The sequence below is a fragment of the Diabrotica virgifera genome, chromosome 9 (genome assembly GCF_917563875.1).
Source record: "Diabrotica virgifera virgifera chromosome 9, PGI_DIABVI_V3a".
Taxonomy (NCBI): domain Eukaryota; kingdom Metazoa; phylum Arthropoda; class Insecta; order Coleoptera; family Chrysomelidae; genus Diabrotica; species Diabrotica virgifera.
Genome location: NC_065451.1, coordinates 208,929,715 through 208,955,922, shown reverse-complemented (window position 1 = coordinate 208,955,922; position 26,208 = coordinate 208,929,715). Strand labels below are relative to the sequence as shown.

Here is a 26,208-nt window from a genome sequence, read left to right as displayed (position 1 = left end):
ATGGAATGGAGTATATTATATATCTCAGGGTGTCACATAACACGGCCAAAATATTCAAATTTTCGATTTTTAACTGTTCTGACGACTTCCGTGACTTTTTCTACCCGACGCAAAACAACTTCGTTACGAACTCTATCTACCCAACTTATTGGTAGGATTCTTCGATACACCCAGAGTTCAAAGGATTCCAGTTTCTTGACAGTGTATCCGTTAAAGTCCAACCTTCGACACCGTACAAGAGAGTAGAGAACACATAACATATCACCAATCTAATTTTCAGATTCAAAGTAATGTTATTTCCACATAAAAGTTTCTTTATCTTAAAGAATGCCGCTCTGGCCTCTCTATATTTATTCTAATTTTTTTGCTCATGTCCCAGTTCTTATTTAGACTACAACCGAGGTAGGTGATACTGTTAGTTCTCTCCAGTTGATCACCATAAGCTGTTACTCCTTCCAGTTGTATCTTATCAGTTGTCTTACTGACAATCATCACCTTGATCTTTGCGGTATTTAGCTTGAGTCAATCTTATCAGACGATCTAGTACAAACTTCGACATTATACTCAGAATTCACCTGTTGTTTTCGATTGTGTGCAAAAACTGCATTCTTCAAAAAAATGCCACAAACTCGAACTAATTTTTTCTATAAATACCATTTATTTATTCTGCCATCCATAAAAATGAGAAATATTAAATGAAGTATAAAATTATTAGACATAGATTGTCTTAATAACTTTCATTTCACGCCCGATTTGTAGAAACATAGATAAATGAACTGTTTGTATTGAAAAAAGTAAAAGCATATCAATTAAAAACCAATTAAATGGAAATAGTAATATTTTTTCAACAACGTTTTAAGAGAAATGATTGATTGACTTATATGCATTTTAAAATTCACTTCACACTTTACTACATAATATAAATTTTGTTTCCTTTTTTTCATAGCATTATTTGTTTAAATAGATTTATTTGTTTTTATAGCGTAAGGTTCAATTATAGATATTCCTGCTTCCGCATCAATCTTGATAATCGTTGCCTTACTAATATATATATATATATATATATATATATATATATATATACAAACAAGTGGTTTATTAGGGTTGCAGTCAGAAGTTTGGCCAGGATATCAAAGAAACACTCTTTTGACTTTTTGTCTAGCTTTCGGGGTTGTTTGACCCCTTTATCAAGACTCTGTAATATAAAACAAAAATGTAAGTATTTTAAAATATTACATTGTTTTAGTAAACCTACTAGTCGTTGAGATTATTAAAGAGAAGCTTGATGATGCTCAACATTTCAAATTGCATCATCAAGCTTCTCTTTAATAATCTCAACGACTAGTAGGTTTACTAAAACAATGTAATATTTTAAAATACTTACATTTTTGTTTTATATTACAGAGTCTTGATAAAGGGGTCAAACAACCCCGAAAGCTAGACAAAAAGTCAAAAGAGTGTTTCTTTGATATCCTGGCCAAACTTCTGACTGCAACCCTAATAAACCACTTGTTTGTTGATATTGACAGTCACTAATATCCAGTATTTCTTATATATATATATATATATATATATATATATATATATATATATATATATATATATATATATATATATATACATCATGTTACCATTACTGCGTCCGTATAACAAAGCGATCTTATTGCGTCTCCTGGAAATACAAGGAAAATTGATAATTTTCCGACGAATATTGGTTTAAAATTTAATTTCTAATATGGAACTATACTTTGTTTTATTATATTTTAATTTTTTAAATATTCGAATTTTCTTTTATTTTAAACCATTATTGCATCTTTATAACAGGCGGCTTTGTTAACTCCGTATATACCTCCAACCATACACAGTTGCGTCCATTCAATGTTGCCAAACTGAAGGACGCACTAATATTTAGAAATACATTATACATAAAATGAAACAAAAAATATATTAAATTACCGGTATTTGAGCTTCGTAGCGAAATTGTAATACGAGTTGGAATTTTCGAACTGCTTGTTATATTCAATTATGATATCTATACCATTTTGATACAATTGTGATATCTACATATAAAAATGATCCTTATTTATTGAGAACGTATTAAGTAATATTTCATTTATTTATAGTTTTATATAGTAAACTCTCTCTTAACGGACACCTTTCTTCGCCGGACACCTCCTCTATACGGACGATTTTTAAAACAAAAATCATTCGGCGATATGTGAACCTGTACTCTTTAACTCCCTTCAACGGCCTGTGCAAATGCGGACAGGAAATGGAAAAATAAAAATTTTTATCCAAATATTTTACATTCTAATGTTATATAATAAAGCTACCTATACTAAATTTACAATCAAGATGCAGTAGAATTAAACAAACCAAGACACGTTAAATTCTACTAGGAGCACTTACGAAACATAATTTACAATGTATATACATTGTAAATCCCAAATCATGATTTCCAAAATTTATACATTGTAAATTATGATTCGGGAGTGCTCCTAGTAGCATTTAACGTGTCTTGGTTTGTTTATTTTTACTGCATCTTGATTGTAAATTTAGTAGAGATTTATTATTTCAAATCAATACAGATGTCCATGAGATGGGTGATATTTGATATAACTGTTTACGTTAGCGGCACCAAGTAATAAAAGTTTGATATTTCCACTTTACATTAACAAACTGTAAGCAAAGCAAGCAAAATAATACATTTTACTAATGTCCTGTGTGTGACCGATGACGCGAATGCCGATGCCAGGAACATTAAATTTTATGATGAAGTTATTGTATTTTGTCTAGAATACAATTTTAACGGAAATATCAGATGAAGCAAAATATTCAAAAACTCAACTTAATTTTGATTAATTTTCGTAATAGATTTTATCTGAATATCGACCTATGTAAAATTAGTAAAACTGAAATAATTTTAGTTTTGAAGGTTTTGCAACGTAAATAATATGGCGTCCACCAAAAGGAAGTTTTTAGGTTTGAAAGAAAAAGTCGATATGGTTCATTATGCAGAGATGCATAAGTTAAGTGTTAGAAAGTTAGCAGAAAAATTTGGAATTGGAAAAACTCAAGTTAGTGAAATTTTGAAACATGTGATTAAATTAATTAATTTTCTGAGAGCGGAAACCTGGAAGCGAAAATAAAATTTTTGAAAACGTAGGGTGCTGCATGAGACCAAATTGTTTTCGTTTTCGATTGGTTTTGTAAAGTGAGGTCTAAAAATATTCCTGTTTGTGGTAAAATTATTCAAGAAAAAGCATTAGAAGTTGCAAAGGAACTAAGTCTCGATATTATGAAAGCTTCTGGCGGTTGGCTCGAGAAACTTTGTAAGCGTCATAATATTTCCTTGAAATCCATATGTGCGTAAGCAGCTGCTGTAGATTTATTAGTGGTTTCTGACTGGAAAGAGAAACTGCTCGCTCTCTCTCCGCGAGACATTTTTAACGCAGATGAGACGGGATTATTTTTTAGAGCATTACCCAACAAAACTTATACCTAAAAGGAGAAAGATGCACTGCAAATAAGGCTTCCAAAGAAAGAGTCACAATACTATTTTGCACCAACATAATAGGGGACAAAGAAAGGCCACTCAGTAATTGGAAAAAGTAAAAAACCCCGTTGTTTCAAGGTTTCACACATAGACAAATTACCTATCGAATGGTATAGCCATAAGAAGTCGTGGATGACAAGGGAAATCATGACAGAGTGGCTAAATAAATTTGATAGAAGAATGCAGAGAGAAAATCGAAAAGTTCTTTTGTTTCTAGACAATGGTACGTCTCATCCACAACTTGTTTTATCCAATGTTAAAATAATATTTCTACCACCAAATACTACATCAGAATGCAACCCCTGGATCAATGGATTATAAAATGTTTTAAAACATACTGCCGACAATTTTTGATTTGAAGGCTACTGTCGTCAATGGACGAATGTGATTCTACAAAGGAGATTAAAAAGTCTATAAATATTACCAACTCCTTAATTTGGACCGTAAGTGCATGGAAGCAAGTGCAACCGAAAACGATTAATAATTGCATCTAGAGATGAACCGAATATTGTGTTAACAGAATCATTTGTGTAATAAATTATTCTGAATTTTTCGAATTATACAGAAAAAAAATTGACGGACAAAAATATATAAGGCAGTAAAATTCCATGCTTCGGAAAGGGAGAACGGCTATTCATCTTTGGGAAAAAAATTTGATAGAAATGCTCTCATAGCGCAACAAAATTTATATATATTTAGGTATATACATAGGTACTTCTTGTTGTGAACATTAACAATACAAAAATAAAATGCATAAATAGACCTAAACTGTTTTTTTCTGAACATATTTAAAAACAGGAACAATTTAATAATTTATTTGATAAGCAGTAATCAGATTGTAGGTATAATTATGAACAGAAGATAAAGTAATTTAAATGAGGTTCTTTCATTCCGCCATACCTAACCTGAAGCTAAACTAAGGATTTTAAATAAATAGCCATAAAAAAAATGAAACATGACCACATATAAAATCACCCCCTGGGATGTCTTAGAAACCAAATTAATGATATACAATATTAAACTCAACTCCACCATTTAAGGAAATACTAAAAAAATACTAAAGCAGATTTTAATTATTTTCTTATTTTTCTTCATATGCATTTTGTATAAAAATTTTGATTTTTAACCAATCTTTGTTGTATATTATTTTTTTTCACTTTTACCTAAACTCATCACACTCTAGTCTTTTAGGGGCTTTCTTTACTTTTATATGATTTTTAAAGTACTTTAATGTTACTTCCTTCTGTTCTTTAGTCCACGGGACGACTTTCCTAATAATTTTCTTTTTTAATTTGGGTGCAATTGTTTTAATTAGTGTATTATCTGCATTGCTATTACTGGTCGACATTTCGGTACCCTTGCTATTTACTAAATCATCCAACATATCATTGTCACCCTCATCACTGTCATGATAATTAAGTTCCAGAAGATTTTCTTCCGTATTGTCATCTCCTATGTCATCTATAGATTTTTCTTTGTATTGGTCTGCTCCGCCTTTTTCCATAACCATCAACAGCTTGGAGATTTTAGCTGTTGGGTAAACATCATCTGGGAGGCGATAGGAACTTCGATGAACACAGGATGTATGACCCAGAAAGGCTCTCTTCAAACATCAATGAAATATCGAATCAAATGAGCAATCTAATCAAACGTCTATCTACCATAACAACGAAAAAAGAGGTATTGAAGAAAAATACATGTTATGCCACCTCAAGTACCCAAACTGAAGAGCCTCAACATTTCGAAGAAAGTCCAGAGCAAAAATCAAAAATTACAGAAGATAAGTGTCACTTTGTAGTTATTAGTAACTTGAGCCCAATATACACCCCTATACAAGTGGTTCACTATATTAAAGAGAAGCTAGGTATCAAGGAATATATAAGACGTTATATCCTCCTTAAAGACGCTGACACAACAACTGGTTCTTCATTCAAAATAGAATCTAGAACATCTATTAACCTATTACTTAATAAAGGCATTTGGCCACCTGGTGTAAACATTAAATGGTCTATCGAATCTTCATATTTCGAACCAACGCTTTCATCTGGGTCACATAAAAATCCGAAGAATATCAGAAGAGGTATTAGCCTGGAAAATTCAAATAGCAGTTTATGCAACAACAAAGATGAAGTTCAGAGCACAAACATACATACAGACAAACAGGCCATCGAAATTTGCAAAACTAAGAATCCGTTCCATACCCATATTAATTTCATTAAGAAAGATACTTTAGAACCATCTACTAATCTGGATCCATTGACCCCACCAAGAGTTAGATTAACCAATAACTCTAATAGTCGATATCTGTTAGCCAGATTAAGGGAACCGGATATCTTAAAGGCCATTAAACTTCATCTTGCTTTTCTACACGACCAACCTGCATTAGTATTTTATGATGGGTATACCAACACGAGTGTTAAACTGTTTCTGGCTTCCGAAGGACTTCCTACAAAGAGTGAAGATCTATGAAAAATTCTTCTAGATTTTAATGATGCTTATGGAATTGGTGCAGATGAGGTAGACGCTGATCTTGCTGCTTTTAGGTCTTTTCTAACTTCGGAAAAAATTATTCACCTGCAAAAATCAAGGGAATGCCACCGAAACTACTATTCCGCTGCCTCTCCAAGACGAAATTTTTAAACATCACGACGTGTTCTGAGGGACTAGAATCCTCAAATAATTTTAGTGATAACAAATTTAGCATTGTTCTGATTAATATTCGTTCTATAAAACTGATGAATTATTTCTGTTTCTAGAGGAATTAGGGTTTCCACCGATAGTTGCGGTTACTGAGCACTGGCTTGAAGTCAACGAGCCTTTTTTTGTAGACAAATATTCCACTATTGTTAGGTATGACCGTCTAAGTTCAGCTCATGGAGGCACCCAAATTCTTTCTACAAATAATGATTTTTCTCTGGTAACAAAATATGACTTTCTATTAAGTGAAGCATTCTTTGAGTTTTCCTTAGTTTACAGTAAGAACCTTAATCTTTATATTATTTGCATTTATAGATCACCTGACTCTTCCGTGGAACTATTATTTCAGAACCTGCTAAATTTGTTAGATGACCTGCCTCATAAAAGCAGAAAAATTCAATGCGGTGACTTTAATAATAATTATCCTGCTACTTGTGCTACACAAATATCCCTGGTCAACATATTTGAATCATATGGTCTATCAATGCACATTAATTCTCCTACAAGGATTACAAAAACTTCATCTACCATAATTGATTATATTGTCTCAGATTTCTCACCCCGTGATGTCTGCGCTACAACTGTTAATGCGGGACTATCTGATCATGAAGCGGTTTATACGAAGTTTATAACATCTTTAGCCAGTCCTCCTCGAAAACTCGACGTTAAGCAGGATTTTTTCCGGTGGGAACTTTCGTAAATTCCAAAATTTATGCTTAACCTCTGAGTGGCATTTTCCTTCTATGGACGTCAATTATAATTTCAGTGATTTGTTGAATAAGCTTGTCTGTATCTTCAATAAAGCATTTCCTTTAATCACAATTAAGCCAAAACATCGCAAACCCTGGACTACCAAAGGTGTCCGCATATCAGCCAAAAATATGCGTTCACTAGTCTACATCAAGAAATTTACTACCAACGTCTCTGTTACTGAATATATCACCAAGTACAGGGCAATCTATTAAAAACTTATAAAATCAGCTAAAAAATTTTACTATCAAAATCGTCTCAGAAGCTCTAAAAGTGTTGCAAAAGAAACTTTGTCCATAATAAACGATCTTCGAAATAAAACTCACACAACTCAAACATTTTCCCTTCCAGACCCAGAAAATCTAAATGAATACTTTGTTAATGTGAGTAAAAATATAACATCAACTATTGTGTCACAACAAGATCCCATTTCGTATCTCCCTAAGAAAGGTTTCGAATTCATTCTTTATAAGACCGGTTGATAAATCTGAACTGATCCAAACAATCAATAGTATCAAAAGCAACTCTTCCTGTAGTACCGATGGACTATCCATAAAACTTTTCTCAAATCTCCCAGACAATGTGTTTGGAGTCCTCATCTCTCTAATTAATAATTCTTTTGAGAAAGGTAAATTTCCAGAGTGCCTAAAGACGGCCATCATTATTCCTCTTCATAAGGATGGTGAAAAATCTAATGCCTGCAATTATAGACGCATTTCATTACTACCGGTACTCTCCAAAATTATTGAGAGATTCATAAAAGCCCGACTTATTTCCTTTCTCGTTGATAACAAGATTTTATCACAAAATCAGTTCGGCTTTTTAAATAATAAATGTACCATCGATGCCATGTTTTCTGTACTACATGATGTTTATCAAGCATTAAACAATAATCTGCACACTGCCACTGTTTTTTTGTGATTATGTCAAAGCTTTTGATTGTGTAAATCACGACATTTTGATCAAAAAACTAGATTTCTATGGAATTCAAGGTATTTCTTTGAACTGGTTTCAATCTTACTTGGATAATAGGAAACAACGGGTTAGAGAAAATGATACAGACTCTAGTCTCAAAAATGTTGTACGTGGTTCACAAGGTTCATTATTGGGTCCTCTACTTTTCCTTATCTTTACTAATGACATCATTAGTTTAAAAAACGATGGAAAAGTTTTTCTTTTTGCTGACGATACCAGTATCATTTGGAGCAACTCAAATATCGCAACTCTTCATGCTACTATAACTTCTGATCTACTCACAATAAAATCCTGGTCCGATTCTAATTTACCATCTTTTAACGTAGATTAGTAGCATTATCCTATAAAGGAACTCTTCAACCCTTACCTCTTTATAACAGCCAGATCAGTATCGTTGATTCTGTAAAGTTTCTTGGTATTTTTTTAGATAGCAACCTTAAATGGTCCCTTCATATCGATGTGTTAAGCAAGAAACTAACCTCAGCTTGCTTTGCAATAAGATCTGTTTCGAAAGAAATGAATTTAGCCTCTTCCAAAATAACATACTTTTCATTGTTCGAGTCCCATCTTCGATATGGTCTGCCTTTTTGGGGTTCTGGTACAGCTGCCCAATCCGATGTTGTTTTGAAATTACAAAAAAGAGCAATAAGATATCTGTTTGGCCTCAGAAGAACAACACATTGCAGAAGCTACTTCAAAGGTCACAGGATTCTAACACTACCTTCTTTATATGTTTTAGAAACTGTTTGCTTAATTCGTAAACACCTACATGTCTTTCCAGCAAGACCTAGACATGACTATTCCACCAGAAATTCTACCTTTGACATCTATTTACCGATCCCGTCCAGTGAGTTAGTAAAGAAATCTATATTATATTCTGCAAAAAAACTATACAACCATCTCCCTCTGCAACTTAAAATGACAAAAGCCTATTTATCTGAAAGACCAATATTATTCAATAGCAGAGTTTCTTAACCAATAACTAAGAAATTACAGTATTCTTATGTATAAGTAGAATCTTAATCTATATTTGAGTGTCATATGCAGCAGCATAACTTATTAAATTTGTTAAGGTAGATTACGCAATTTGCAATTTTTTTTAATTTTGCAATATACATATTGTTAGGGTACTGATTTTTATTTCACTTTATTATGTTTAATTTATATTGACGATTTGTATAATTTTAGTAAATTGTATTTATTATTGTTTTTATTTATGATTCTTTTAAGCTTTGTCTATAAAATTGTTAAATTGTTCATGACATCAAGGCATATTTCTATTCTATAACCTTGTTTTAGGCACTCATTTAATATTCGCTTCCCACGATTCATATTGATAGTAAACTGTTTTTAAGAAAACTATTTTCTTAAAAATCCACGTACAATACGGATCTCAAATATGTATATCTATTAAAGTAAAAATAGATAACAGAGTTGCCACATTTCGGAAGCAATAATATGCGTGCTTTGTCAAATGTATACTTGGAGTAGTATATTATCTTAGCGCCAACACGGAAAATCGATGAACTAACAATAAACTGGTTGCTAACATTATTGCGTCCTGATACAAAATTTAAATAATAAAATATATCTGTCATCTGATTATATGTTGCCAAATTGAAATTAAAAAGGAGAAGTTTAAATATTTTGTCAACTTACAGAGTAGCAATGATACTTGAAAAACTACAGGAACAACGAAAATTATGGCTTGACATTATTGCGTCCGATATACGGACGCAATAATTCGAAGGTATCAATAATGTATGTAATTGGGATGTTATCAGACGCAACAATGATAGAATGATGTATATATATATATATATATTTATATATATATATATGTATATATATATATATATATATATATATATATTTATATATATATATATGTATATATATATATATATATATATATATATATATATATATATATATATATAACAAGGCTGAAATATTGGGGTAGCAGCAATCTCAAAGAAAACTCTTTATAATAGTTCCAAGCTTTCGAAAATGTTTATTTTCATCATCAGGGAAACTACAATCATAAATAGACAGTATTCAACAAATAGGCTAACTGAAATCAATAATAATTGCTATCTTTGTGTTACCAAAAATCCAGAACACCATAGTTTCCTCTCACTAAAAATATATATATATATATATATATATATATATATATATATATATATATATATATATATATATATATATATATATATATATATATATATATCTTCTAATCAGTCCTAAACATCCATCCTTGGACATAGGCCTTCTATTCCTTTTTCCATGCTTACGTATCATACGCATTTTGCTCAACCATCTTAACCCGGCGTGTTTGTTCAGATCATCTGGCCATCGTATTTGTGGTCTTCCCTTTTTTCGTTTGTGGTTGCACGTCCATCTTTAATCCTTCTGCTTTTGGTTATTCGTATTCGTTAGTTGAATGTTCAGCATTTGTCTTTCCATGGATATTTCTGTCTTTGCTATTTTTTCCATATTTTCTTTTGTAAACGTCAATGTCTAAGAGCCATATATTAGAACAGGGAGTATACATTGATTGAAGGCTCTTGTTTTTAGGTATTGGTGGTATTTTCTGTTTTTTAGAATATAAGACAGTTTTACGAATGATGCCCAGGCCAATCTTATTCTTCCTTTTATTTCTTCGGTCTGATTTAGTGATTTGTCCTAGATATATGTATGTACTCTTTTAATTGTTCTATTCTTGTTTGTGTCACTGTAATTATCGGGGGTTTTCCCTTTTCATGTGTGGAGCTTAAGGGGTGGGTATGGTTTGAAATCAACATATCAAGCATATTTTTGTGAATTTTTTTCGAAGCTATGGTCACAGTATAAAGTGGGACAGTAGAACCACTCTCCAAAAAATTGGAAGTAAAATCTGTAGTCGCGCATGGCGACCGCGCAATGTTCTTAGTCGCTTTTGCCCCACTCTCGCATTGATAATCGCATAGAAACGTACGGGTTTTAACAGGGAAAACCCGCATCCACCACTGGTGAATTATCAATTGCGTACTGCCGGTATTACTTCTTGAAATCAAAGTGCCGACAGAGAAGTGGTTTTACTGTCACTCTTTATACTGTGCTATGGTACAATTATTTTATTTTTAAATTAGATAAACATATTAAGTACAATTCAAAGAATATCTAGAAAAAAATTCAATCCAAAATATTGAAAAATAAGCCATTGATGACAAATTTTGATAGGCAGCTCACAAAAAAATGGATTTTGCGGTGGACATCAGAACTCGTCACTAGATCATACGAAACAAAAAATTCAAAAAGATTTAATTAGCTTATGAGTTTCACGAGGTCACAACGTCGAGTTTTCTTTTATTTTTAATAATTTTTGAATTTTTGTTATCACTCAGAAATCAAAAAAATGAAATTTTTGGTAAAAATTTTGTGAAAATCAAGAGATTTATTATTGTTGAACAAAAAATAAGCAAAAAAAGTAAAATATCTCGATGTTGTTACCTCATGAAATGTCTCAAGAAAATCTGTGCAAAATATCAGGTAGATCAGCCGAGTAGTTTTTCAGTTACAATGTCCACCGCATTTGAAAAAGCAGTTTTGAGAAAAATGCGTTAAAGTTTTGACAACTGGATCTTCATCTTCTTATTTGTCTGCCAAATCGGAAAGTGATGCACATTGGAATATGTTTTTTGAATCGAGGAGTAATCTACAAAAGAGAAGGCGAACAGTTGTTTAACGTTTCTCACTACGCTCAAGCGTGTTGGAGCGACGTCACGGCAAAGCGAGTCGAAGGTAGAGATATTCAACACGCTGTATCTCTGGTAATTTTACTCCGATTATTTTGAAATTTTCAGAGAGTATTCTTGAAAGTATGCACTTTTATTTGAAATAATAAAAAAATTAAATATTTCAAACCATACCCCCCCTCCCTTAAGTAGCCCATTTTCCTTTCCTTCGATATTTTTTCATCAAATAAGCATGTGTTAAAAATATTTGTTTTAGTTCTTGTATTTAGGCTGAAGTGTCGTATTTTAGCAGTTTTTCAAGTAGGTATGTCTCTAGGACTAGTTGCTGTGTTATTCTTCATCCTTTTTAGCCTATTTCTTATCTCGTTTTCAAATATACCTGCAACTTGTGTTTGACTGTCTTTTATTTCGTATGTTGAGGGAGTATATAGATTATATTTTTCTTGTAGTAACTCTAAGTAACACTTTACCCATTCGTCTTTTATACTGATTCTATCTGAATCATGTCTCCTTAATGATCGTTTGTAATCATAATCTTCGAGTATTTCTTAAATAATACACTTTTTATTTTCGATATTTAAAAGCATTTTTTATATCATCTATACATGGTAGCTCTATTTTTATTTCGGGCTTATCATTAGATATCAAAATAATCGATGATTCAAAAACCCGGATCTCTTACAATAATTGGTAAAATTCTCATTACATACAATACTTTTTAATAACAATAACTACCTCATTAAAAAGTACCGATGATAAGTACGACATACAACAATGGTGGTCAACAATTTCCAATTTTTCGTATTATTTTTTTGTGTAATTTCTTCATTTTCTATGAAATTTGGGTTATGGTGGCCATCAGTGGACGATTAGAGAGAGTGTGTGAGACACCTGAATACATCTCTAGAAAGCCAGCGAGACTCTTTTCGTAGACCTACCTTCAACTTGCTACCAATTCTTAGTACGATAGAACTACCATGGTGGTACCATCAAATTAAGAATTTTCTTCAGCGGAGATTCTTATTTCGTTAACTACATCATTTAATTTTTTATACGATGATCTATCATATATGTATTTCCAAACCTGGTTCGGATTTTTGAAAGTTTTATGTAATTCCCAGATAATTGGTACTGCATACATATGAGTAGGTACGAGTATAATATGTATAAGAATTATTAGCGGTGATAGAATACAGATTAAATTAATATAAAATATAAACTATAGAGTTTTTACAAAGTTGATTACAATTTAAAATTTTTCTTAAAGTATCACTCATATTTGATTATATGTATAATTTCGTTTCCTTTAAAAACCAAATTATTTTGTATATTTAGTCCTGTCGCCAGGGGGGGGGTACAACGGCCTCCTTAATTCAGATGGACTTACCTAAGTTTTTTTCATGTATTTTGACCCGTAGAATACGAATTTTTTGGGTAACAGTTGATCCGGATATCGATAAGATTGTTATTGACCAAGAACTTGAGGAATTACATAACAGAGATTTCTCGCAAAACAAAACATTTTTTTTGTATTTTTTGGGTCATTCTAAGCAAAAAATGTTCTAACAAGTTTTCCCGTAGAATGCACAGTTTTCGAGATAAACGCGGTTGAACTTTCAAAAAATCGAAAAACTCCATTTTTTGATTAAAAAATAAAATAGCAATTCTGCTTACCGCCTTTGAAAGTTCAAGTCAAATTATATCGGTTTTGACTACTTTCATTGCTAAAAATTTATTTTGTTATTGTTAAACATAGCTACAAACACCTAGTGCGTGAGTGATGTTTTCAATGATTTCTCTTTAAAATCGAACGAGTAGGTAGAATAGGTACTAGTGCAATCGAGGCTATTTCTACGTAGCATGTGTTAAAACGCATGTAAAGGCACGGGAAACACTATGTGTTTATAGCTTTGTTAAACAATAAAAAAATAAATTTTTAGCAATGCAAATAATCAAAACCGATACAATTTGACTTAAACTTTCAAATGCGGTAAACAGACTTGCTATTTTATTTTTTTAATCAAAAGTTATTCGGGTTCAAAAATTGCAATTTTTCGATTTTTTGAAAGTTCAACCGCGGTTATCTCGAAAACTAGGCATCCTACGAAAAAACTGTAGAAACATGTTTTGCTTAGAATGACCCAAAAAATAACAAAAAATGTTTTGTTTTGCGAGAGATCGCGATTATGTAATTCCTCAAGTTCTTGGTCAATAACAATCTTATCGACGTCCGGATCAACTGTTACCCAAAAAATTCGTATTCTACGGGTCAAAATACATGAAAAAAACTTGGGTAAGTCCATCTGAATTAAGGAGGCCGTTGTACCCCCCCTAGCGACAGTATTGTCACAATCCGTACTTTATATCACTTGGTACCTTGGTAGTCCAGTAGCTTGTACAAAGCGGAGTACAGCGGAGCCCAGTACAAAGCGGAGTCAGACAAGGTGACTCCTTAAGCCGACTGCTCTTTAATATAATAATGTACGAAATAATAGAAGCAGTTCGTAAAGGTCATGGTTACAGAATGGGGAACAAAGAAATCCAAATATTATGGTATGCAGACGACGCATTAATCGCTGAGACAGAAGACAATCTCCAAAGATTAAAACAGATCAATACAACAGCCAACAAATACAATATGATAATATCAGCAGAACCAAATCTATGACAACATTTAAATACCCACTACGATGTAAAATCGAAATTTATGGGAAATAATAAAGCAGGAAGCAAGGTTTAGATATCTGGGAATAGATATAACTAGTTACGGAGGTATTAAAGAAGAAGTACTACAACAAAGCTTAAAAGCAAGTACCTAAAGCGGCGGGATCTCTTAATGACACAATCTGGCAGAACAAACATCTAAGACAAGATACAAAAGCAAGAATCTATAAAGCAGCAATTAGACCTATATTGAGATACACGGCGGTGACAAGACCTGAAACATTTAAAACGAGACGACTACTAGAAATACAGAGATGAAAATACTTCGACGAATATCAGGGAAAAGTCTGTTGGATAGGGAGAGAAGCGAAAACATAAGATCATGCAATGTAGAAGACAAAAATGGATGGGTAACACAACGGAAACAGGAGTGGAACGAACACATTAGTATAATGGCAGAGGATAGGATAGTACGAATAGCACGAGATAAGTCACCAAATGGCCGAAGAAGTATTGAAAGACCAAGAAAAAGATCGTGCGATATAGGCTAATATTGAAGAAGAAACAGGCTTTAAAGCCTACATACAAGAAGGAAGAAGAAGAAGACAAGGTGCCGTAATAGTAAAGTGAAATTTAAGGTGAATTGTAAAAAAGTGGCAAGTCTGAACATTAAATTACATTATTTTTTATATATTGTTATGCTCGGTATTTCTCTCTTTTATGAGATTGGTGAAAAAATTCTTTATTTAATTAATTACTCAATTATTTTAATTACTGCTTGTGTAAAAAAACCAAATTTAAATTAAATCTTCTAATAAACTTTATTCTTAGGGCTATTTTATTTTTGATGATTTACCTTTGGTTTGTGGCTTCTGGTATCTCTAGTTGCTTACTCCATCCAGGACAAAACAGGGAAATTAAACACACTCAATGTCAAATAAATGTTTAAAATATTATTTATTTATCCAATATACCATAAACATAAGATTTTAAAAATATGCTAAAAATTTAGATTTGTTGCAACTATTTCTCCTCTAATAAATTAAGTTTTAATTCTGATATCTCCTCTATTTTAACAAAAAAAAATTATTTAATTAATTCGTTATTTATTCTTACAAAATTTAATAACATTTACTTTCCTCCTTTTGAATTGATTACTTATTTCTTCTTTAAAATTTGGAATGACTAATTATGTTATAGAAGTATTTGTTCAATACAAAAAATAAGCAAATATGGTGTGGATATAAACAAACTCTCTACGTTTCACAAATGATTTGACTAACCTTTTTGTTTCTTCTCTACTTCTTTTCCCGGATTGCGTCGTCCTCGATTCTCCCACACGTACTCTTAGGTTGTTGCGAAAGATCCCTCTCGTTCAAACTGCTTCACAAACAAACAAACAGGACTCGCTCGAATTCTCGACTCAGTTTTCTCTCTGCTTGATATCTTGTGCAAATAGATACCAATCGGCTACTCGTTCTAGACAGAAACAGGAATCTTCCTCGGTCCCAGGAAAATTAACTTCTCAACTCGGTCAACGATTTCGTTTCAACACTTTATACTGACTTCCCACTTTTCAAAAACTGGACTGCTGTCTCCAGATACTCATTACACAGTGCCTTTTTTCTCTCGTAAAAATCAGACTCAACACTCTCATCCCTTCCATCCATCATTTACCACCAATCACAAAACATCCTTTCTACCCACTACACCATATTATCATTTCTTAAGAACCAATTTAATTTGTATACAACTTCCAATTTTGTTAAATTCTCGGAGACATCAAATTACTTTCGTTGTTTCAAAATGCTAAACAAAAAGCCTTACATTCTAAACTCAATAAATTTGTTTACCGCTTAGCCTTCTTCGAATTTTTTATAAAATGTCTTATTGTCCATTTCAAAGCGAAATAAACTGTATTGTCTAATCTGACCGCACCATTGTTTTAAGTCCGTTCAAAAACCAGTTAAGAAAACCACCTTCTTAACGATTTCACTTTCTGCGAAAACATTTCTTACTAACTAAATTATCCTATTTACAATTTTTGGCCATATACCTACAGGGCGATGAAAATCTATAATTTCGTGGTCTCTGATATAAATTTATTTTCTAAATTTTTCCCAAAAAAAATTATACAACAATATATTTGTTAAATCTGTAAAGACTGCTATCGTTTTCTTTGTTGGTTCATGTCTCGAATGGATATCAAACCCATGCTTCTGTCCTCATAGGTCAATAAGCCCATTAAACAAACTTTTATTGTTTTATTTTCTTTCAGAGTATAATAGCATAGTTATTTGACAATATATGCATCAATGTGACTAAATTTAGTTGCTTTCTTCGTCAATTAACATAAGCCAAGAATATTTAATCGTTAGTTATTACCTAAAGGTCACAAAGTTCATATAATTCATAATACCAAAACAAGTTTTACTTTTTCTTTAAGCCTCCTCGTCATCTCGAGCTAATTCCATCGGACTATTCCCTCGAAGTCGTTGTTCACGAAGGCAAGTGGGACACCGCCATCAAGCAGCGGACAGTTGCCAGTCAGCCTTCAACTGTTCTTTTGGCTATGTGATTTTTTCCGTGTCCATCGAGTGTGCTATAGCTATAACGAAGAAGTCGAAGAACGAAATTTTGATATCGCGCCTAGCAGATGACTTCTGTGCTGATTAACGTACTCTTAGTGATTGTGGCAATTAGACTAACAGACTTTTTGTGAAAACTGTTCAGTTTTATTCATTCATAGAGACTATTATCAGGACAATTGATTGAAAATAGTAAGTAATAGACTCAGATAATCGTTTGACTAGACACAGATTGGTGTCTTGATATACACCAATTAATACATCTAATTGTTATTAGAAAGATCTGCTGATGTATTCTTATTGATTAAGATATTTAGCTAAATACACTTTTATTGCTACAATTCACGATTGGTTTTCACCCAATTAGTTTAAGAAACTAATATGAGACCAATAATATCGATATAGACATAGTTTCAAAAGTTATGCTTCATTCCTCGTCTTCACGATTTTTACGCTTTTATAAATCCCTATTCTTATCACATATTTAAAGGGAATTTTCATATAAAATACACTTTTTTGGTTTTTATTTTATTTAGAGAAATATGCTTTATTGTCATGAAAAATTTAACAATTTTATAGACAAAGTTTATAAGAAACATAAAGAAGAACAATAACAAACACAATTTAATAAAATTATATAAATCGTCAATATAAATAAAACATAATAAAGTGAAATAAAAATCAGTAACAATATATTGCAAAATAAAAAAAAATTGCAAATTGCGTAATCTACCTTAAGAAATTTAATAAATTAATAAGCTGCTGCATATGACACTCAAATATTATATTAAGAATCTACATATACATAAGAATACTGTAACTTCTTAGCTATTGGTTAAGAAACTCTGCTATTGAATGATCTTTCAGATAATTAATAGGCTTTTGTCATGTTACGGAACTTGGGGAAAGATGTTGCAGATTTAAGTTGTAGAGGGAAATGGTTGTAAAGTTTTTTTGCAGAATATAATATAGATTTCTTTACTAACTCACTGGACGGGATCGGTAAATAGATGTCAAAGGTAGAATTTCTGGTGGAATAGTCATGTCTAGGTCTTGCTGGAAAAACATGTAGATGTTTACGAATTAAGCAAACAGTTTCTAAAATATATAAAGAAGGTAGTGTTAGAATTCTGTGATCTTTGAAGTAGCTTCTGCAATATGTTGTTCTTCTGAGGCCAAACAGATATCTTATTGCTCTTTTTTGTTATTTTAAAAATAACGTCGGATTGGGCAACTGTACCAGAACCCCAAAAAGGAAGACCATATCGAAGATGGGACTCAAACAAAGAAAAATATGTTATTTTGGAAGAGGCTAAATTCATTTCCTTCGAAACAGATCTTATTGCAAGGCAAGCTGAGGATAGTTTCTTGCTTAACACATCGATATGAAGGAACCATTTAAGGTTGTTATCTAAAAAAATACATACCAAGAAACTTTACAGAATCAACGATACTGATCTGGCTTGCTGTTATGAAGAGGTAAGGGTTGAAGAGTTCCTTTATAAGATAATGCTACTGTTTTATCTACGTTAAAAGAGAGTAAATTAGAATCGGACCAGGATTTTATTGTGAGTAGATCAGAAGTTATAGTAGTATGAAGAGTTGCGATATTTGAGTTGCAAGTTGGTATCGTCAGAAAAAAAGAAAAATTTTTCCATCGATTTTTAAACTAGAGATGTCATTAATAAAGATAATAAAAAGTAGAGGACCCAATACTGAACCTTGTGTTACCCCACATACAACATGTTTGAGACTAGAGTCTGTATCATTTGCTCTAACCAGTTGTTTCCTATTATCCAAGTAAGATTGAAACCATTTCAAAGAAATACCTCGAATTCTAGCTTTTTTATCAAAATGTCGTGATTTGCATAATCAAAAGCTTTGGCACAGTCACAAAAAATAGTGGCAGTGTGCAGATTATTGTTTAATGCTTGATAAACCTCATGTAGTACAGAGAACATGGCATCGGTGGTACATTTATTGTTTTAAAAGCCGAACTTATTTTGTGATAAAATCTTGTTATCAACGAGAAAGGACATAAGTCGGGCTTTTATGAGTCTCTCAATAATTTTGGAGAGTACCGGTAGTAATGCAATAGGTCTATAATTGCAGGCATTAGATTTTTCACCACCCTTATGAAGAAGAATAATGATGGCCGTCTTTAGGCACTCTGGAAATTTACCTTTCTCAAAAGAATCATTAATTAGAGAGATAAGGACTCTCAACACATTGTCTGGGAGATTTGAGAAAATTTTTATGGATAGTCCATCGGTACTACAGGAAGATTTGCTTTTGATACTATTGATTGTTTGGATCAGTTCATATTTATCAACCGGTCTTATAAAGAATGAATTCGAAACCTTTCTTGAATTAGGGAGATAGGAAATGGGATCTTGTTGTGACACAATAGTAGATGTAATATTTTTACTCACATTAACAAAGTATTCATTTAGATTTTCTGGGTCTGGAAGGGAAAATATTTGAGCTGTGTGAGTTTTATTTCGAAGATCGTTTATTATGGACCAAGTTTCTTTTGCAACACTTTTAGAGCTTCTGAGACGATTTTGATAGTACAATTTTGTAGCTGATTTTATAAGTTTTAAATAGATTGCCCTGTACTTGGTAATAGTATATTCAGTAACAGAGACGTTGGTAGTAAATTTCTTGATGTACAATAGTGAACGCATATTTTTGGCTGATATGCGGACACCTTTGGTAGTCCAGGGTTTGCGATGTTTTGGCTTAATTGTGATTAAAGAAATGCTTTATTGAAGATACAGACAAGCTTATTAAAAAAATCACTGAAATTATAATCGACGTCCATAGAAGGAAAGTTATGATAGTTTTGCTAACATTTGGAAAAACGTGATTTATAATGAATCGTAATATAATTTCTGAGTTGGACCGTGCAAGAATTATCGCTTTAGTTGAAGAAGGCCATTCACAGTGATTCATGCTAGAAAAAGTTAATAGTGGTGTCTGATCATCAATGGTGCTACAGCCCTATAAAAGAAACTCGACCTCCCCAAGTCTATTACGCCAATCATTTCTATCCACTGCCAACTGTTGCCAGTTTGCTGCGCCTATTTTCTACCATCCTCATCTACAGCATTCTTCCATCTGAGTTTTGGCCTACCGCTATTTCTACTTCCCACAGATTGCGACATAAGAATTTTTCTAGGAGAGTTGTTCTGCTGTGATCTTGCTAGATGTCCTGCCCATCTACAAACACCATTTTCACAGATGCCACCGAATATTCCTTTCAAGATCCTTCGTTCAAATATAAGCATAAGGTTTTCATCTGCCTTGTAGATGGTCCATGTCTCCGATGTTAACACTGGTTGTATAAGGGTTTTGTATATGGTTATGCTTAAGTTTCTGCTTTTCATATGTCTACTCAATTAAAAATAGCATTTGGTTTCTAGGATTATCCTTCGCTTGAATAGTTATGTCTCACGGATATGGAATAGGTTAATTTTTGGAGACAAATCGACACAGAGCTCGCTCTGATAGACCCCTAGTTACCAATAAGCAACAGAATAGATCTATTAGAATTTTTAATCGGAGATATTCGTCTATGTGTTTACCAGCCCTCCAAAGACAAATCAGTCATGCTACAGGAGTCAGAGTATCGTTGGCTACAATAAGAAGAAGAATTTTAGAGTAACGTTTGAGGAGTCGTTAATCAATAAGAGTTCTTCAGCTACAACCTAGACATGTTTTGCACCGCCTCCAGTGGGCTCAAGAACACACACAACTGAAGCCACAGTTCTGTAATAGCCACAGAATTCGTGTTTGGTGAGAGCCAGCAAGAGCTGCACAACAGAACATGTCCGTTCCATACTTTATTTCGCTGTTGGTAATATTGTTTTGGACAGGTATTATGGACATACGGAATTGGTAGTATTATAGATCTCCAAAGATTAACACACATCTTCAGTACAACAGCTAAGAACTACAATATGATAATACCAGCAGAAAAAACCAAATGTATGGCAACATCTAAATACGACAACAAAGCTTAAAAGCAAATAAGGTGGCGGGATCTCTTAATGGCACAATCTGGAAGAACAAACACCTAAGACAAGACACAAAAGCAAGAATCTATAAAGCAGCAATTAGACCTATATTGACATACACGGCGGAGACAAGACCTGACACATCTAAAGCGCGACGACCACTAGAAACAACAGAGATGAAAATACTTCGACGAATATCAGGGAAAAGTTTGTTGGATAGGGAAAGAAGAAGAAGAAGATCATGCGATGTAGAAGACATAAATGGATGGGTGACAAAACGGAAACAGGAGTGGAACGAACACATTAGTAGATAGGCAGAGGATAGGATAGTACGAATAGAAAGAGATAAGTCACCAAATGGACGAAGAAGTATTGGCAGACCAATAAAAAGGTGGTGCGATAATTTAAACAATTTAGGAGGCTAATATTGAAGAAGAAACAGGCTTTAAGCCTACATACAAGAAAGAAATAGAAGAAGAAGGAATGGGTGGTTATTGATGGTATTCTGACAGGACAAAGGTACATCACACGGATTTTAGAACTTCATGTGAGTTTGTGATAAGGAGATGTCGGTGAAAATTTTGTATTTATGGTTGATAACGCCCACTCATATAGGACTAAAGTGGTTAATGACTATCTTCAGATGCTTGAAAAGGCCTTTTGGAATGACCTGCGATATCTCCAGACATGAGCCCAATTGAACATCCATAGGACGTGTTCTCCAGAGCTTTTCATGCCCGAAGAAATCCTTCTAGAACCCACCATGAACTTACAATTACCTGTAAAGGAGAATGGGTAAATCTGTAGTTTCTGAAAATTGTTAATAATAGCTAAAATTTTTGGTGATGCATAACTTTTGAAACTATGTGTTATTACCAAGATCTGATAATGTATTCGTATTGATCAAGATATTTAGTTAAATCCACTATATATTGCTATGATTTACGATTGGTTTTCACCTAAATAGTTCAAGAAACTGTTATTAGACCAATAATTTCAATATATTTTCTATATGCATGTCAAATATTGTATAATCACGTTAGTATGTGGATGTTTGTTATTATAAAAAGAGAATGGATCAAAGTGACTAGTTAGATTTGTAAATTATCTATTTTGCCACAGGCTGTTATTGTATCGATATAAAAACTAATAGACAAGCATGATTTGTTGTTTGCATCATTGATTAAGTTGTTTTTCAACAACATACTCATTTTAGCTGAAAGATCATGTTTATTATTTGTTTATTTATTGGTTTAAGAATGATATACTTAAAAAAATAATTCCTAAATTCTCAGTCAGATTTTCTGAATATTCTTTTTAATTTCTTGTTGGAATTGTAGTCCAGAGAAATAAGAATTTTCTCGGGACACTCAAAGATCCAGATAGCTGACTACTTTTTTAGTTACTGTAGACCTATAGGAAGAAAACCTACCTGTTTCCTGCCTAGAGTTAGCGTCCGTTTTTTAAATATTAACAATTTAGGGCAAAAATCGCGATTTTTTCGATTTTTTGCACTCCATTCAAAAGCTAAATAGTTGACATACAATTACGAAATTTAGTTTTTTAGAACATTAAAAAACCTTCAAAATGCCGATTTTTGAAAATTATAAAGTTAATTTGTCGCTACGCAAACTGCAAAATAAATGAAAATAGTAATTTGTTAATACCTGTTACTAAAACTACCTTAAAACTTTAGTGTTTAACTTAAAGTTAGGTATTGAGGTACTTAATACTTAACAAATCTTCAAAATTTGAGATCGATCCATTAATTAGTATAAGAGTTATTATATTTGTTTATCCCAGAGACCTTTATTTTGCAATAACATAAGACACAAAATAATAAAGATTCTGAGGCAATTCTGAGTACGTCAAATCAGAGTAGAAGAGCGATAGTATCAACATATATTAAAAAAAGATAAAAAATTAATTAATATAGTCAAAAATCTTAATACCAATTTTTTTAAATTCACAGCTAATTTGTTTATAATAATTAAGGAATCTCATTAATGCCATTTTAAAGAATGGGATTTGTATTTTTTCTTAAACAATTTGCACAAACATTGTACATTCACAGCACCCTCTACGATTTTTCAAAAATGTAGTTCAAACGATTACTAGGGGGAACTTACAAATCCACCGAGTTAAAACACCGAAAAAGCTATTTCAAACGAATATAATTAATTTTCTGTATCTCCGGATCAACTCCATGGATTTTGATCTTTCTTTTTTTAATTTGTATGTAATTTCTACGTACACTACAAATATGCAATTTGTTTATAAATTTATTAATTAACAAACAGTCTAATTTGTTTAAACAATTCTTGAAAAAATATATTTTTTACAAAAATCTATGATTTTAATCCTAGTATCATTAATGATCATACAAAATGTTAAAGTACTCTTTAATAAATAAATGATTTTTATTAGATAATTATTTATTAAAAATGATTTATTTATTAAAATATACCTTAACTTTTTCTATGAATAATAACGATAGTATGATTAAAATCATGAATTTTCGGGAAAAAATTATTTTTTCAAAAGTTGTTAAAACAAATTAGATTGTTTATTAATTAATAAATGTCTAGACAAATTGCATATTTGTAATGAACAGAAAAATTACATATAAATTAAAAAAAAATAACGATCAAAATACATATATTCAGTAGATCCCGAGATATAGAAAATTATAGTAGTTTTAACTTGCCTTTTTTAATTTTTGAAGCAAAGCAACAACATTTTTGTTTAATTTAATAGTATTTTGTATTTTGACAACGACACCCGATTTGGGCGTCGAAACGTTAATAAAATTATTTTTTTCAATTTAATTCCCACATAAATAGTTAATCATAAAAATGCCACAAGGAAATAGCATCAGAACAACATTAATAGTATTGTTGCTAGACAGGTAAATTGTCATTGTATACCGGGTGTACCAATCAAACTGTGATTTTTCCTCAAAGTTCGCCTGACCCTGTGGAATATTCTAGCTTTTATAAAATACTGAAATTAAAACCCAACTATATCCTCAAGTTTTCTTAACATTATGTTTTTTATTCATTCGCTTATGTTGGATAATAAAAAATTAGGTATTTTAACAACTAGCCTTGTTTTTCATGCTTCGTTTTCGAGAGAGGAGGTATTGACATTTTTCTTACAAACTGACGATTTATTTATTGTTCTAAATCAGGTTGAGATATTCAAATAAAATTTAGTGAGTTTTAAGAGGTAGAATTTTTTGACATAAAATTAAGAATTTTATGTTTACCTGTGGCACACATAACTACCTCTTAAGACGAACCAAATTTCATTTGCTTATCTTAACCGGTGTTAGAGCAATAAATAAATCGTCAGTTTGTAAGAAAAATTTCAACAGGCCCTATGTCGGAAACGAAGCATTTGCGGAAATACGTTTATAAACGGTATACAACGACAGTTTACATTAGCAACAATATTATTACAGCGATATTGTTAAAGAATATGTTAAAAAATCACTTTAATCGGACAACAGGTTTAGTAAATTCGGGACATCAAAAATGACCAATTTTTAAGGTGGTGCTTTAATTTCTTGGAGAAGTGTATAATGCATTACCAAATCGAGAGTAGAAATCTTTAATTCCAAACTGATGCACACCAATTTATTCCTTTTATAAACATACTGTTTATTTCTTCGTGATTCGTCTGTAGTCTTAACGGTAGATGGTAGATACAATAAGTTGCAGTGTCCCACTGAAACGTGAATTCCCGCTTGAAGGTCATTTGAGTATTTTTTTGTTTTCTTCTGTAACTTGTTTGTATGGAATGTTGATGAGCGGGATTTAAGTCTGATTTTTAATCATCTCTAAACAATGTTTCAAGATGGTATTGTTCAAATACCGATGTATTTGACACACAAAGTTCTTTAAATCTATAATAATCATGTAATTTTTTTCAAATAGTCTTTTGAAAGTAAAAACAATCTGATGACCCATCGAATCATTGCAAATTATTATAATGTAGCACCATTTCTAAGTTATCCACAAGAAACATAGTTTCCTGTAGCGGGCTGTATACCATTTATCACAAAAAATTAATAACATCATTTATAAAAGGTATATTTTATTTAAAAATCCCTTAAAGGACTACATCACAGAACGCTTTCTACCTAGTAAGTTCATCATCAGTGCTTTACGTCCCTCACCATCCGATATCGGATGGTAAAATGATATATCCACCCTATTCTTTTTTATGGTGTCGAAGTTTGGACTGTTAATGTTAACTTAATGAGTAAGTTGCAAGCTTTTGAGATGTGGCTTTTCAGGAGAATTTTGAAATTCTATGGACCGATCACATTACGAACGAAATGGTGTTGCACAGAATGTGAAGCGACAGAGAACTTTTGGCCACAATTAAAAGGAGAAAAACTAGTTACGAAGGATAAAATTGAAGGAAAGATGGGTCCTGGTGGAAGACAGATATCCTGGCTGAAAAACCTTCGTGACTGGACCGGGTTATACACACAGACCGGTGTCGGAAAGTTGGTCGAGAACACTTCGTCGACGGAAAATTAGCCGACAACATGTGGTCGACAAACAGTTGGTCGAATGCACAATAATTCATGGATTGTACAATTCGTCGACGAACATTTGATCGAATGGATTTTTCGTCCACAAAAACCCAAAGGGATTGCCAGTCCTAAGCTTTGGATATAGTGTGAAGGGAAGTTTATTCTCACAAACTCACGGTTTCTTTACTTTTTGAAGTTATACTTCTTTACGCGCGATATGAGGGTGAATTTTTATATGTTAAAACCTATGATCCGGGCGCATGCGCATTATAACTTTGTTCTGATTGGATGTTCAAATGACATGTCAAAAATTATCCAATATGACAGTTGTAGCACAGCTGTGGTGTGGACGGTTGACGATTTGGTTATGTAATGTATGGTTGTTGCGTGTTAAAATTTGTGGGAAGAGAAACAACAAAGGTTAGTTAATAGTTATACCTACTGCCTTTTTGAAGTTATACTTCTTTAGGCGCGATTTCATTGAGGGTGAAATTTTAGTAATCTGCGCACACAGGCAGTATGGAGTTCGTTACTAAGTGTTTTAATTTATGTATTTATCAGTCCAGAAAAGGTATGGAAAGAATATATTAGTGTTTTTAAATATATTTTTCTACAAACGTGTTAAAAATGCAATTTATAGCACTCCATAGGAGCGTTAAAAATGCTAGTTTAA

The 26,208-nt window shown here is 32.2% G+C and overlaps 1 protein-coding gene across 1 annotated transcript in view; it reads left to right on the top strand.

The window, feature by feature from the left end:
* The first annotated feature begins 16,905 nt into the window (after positions 1-16,905).
* LOC114327626 (glutaredoxin domain-containing cysteine-rich protein CG31559) overlaps positions 16,906-26,208 on the top strand; it is a 101,085-nt gene continuing 91,782 nt past the window's right edge. The window contains exon 1 of the mRNA XM_050662889.1: positions 16,906-17,162. The gene's annotated coding sequence lies outside the window, so the exon portion shown is untranslated. The remainder of the gene's footprint in view (positions 17,163-26,208) is intronic.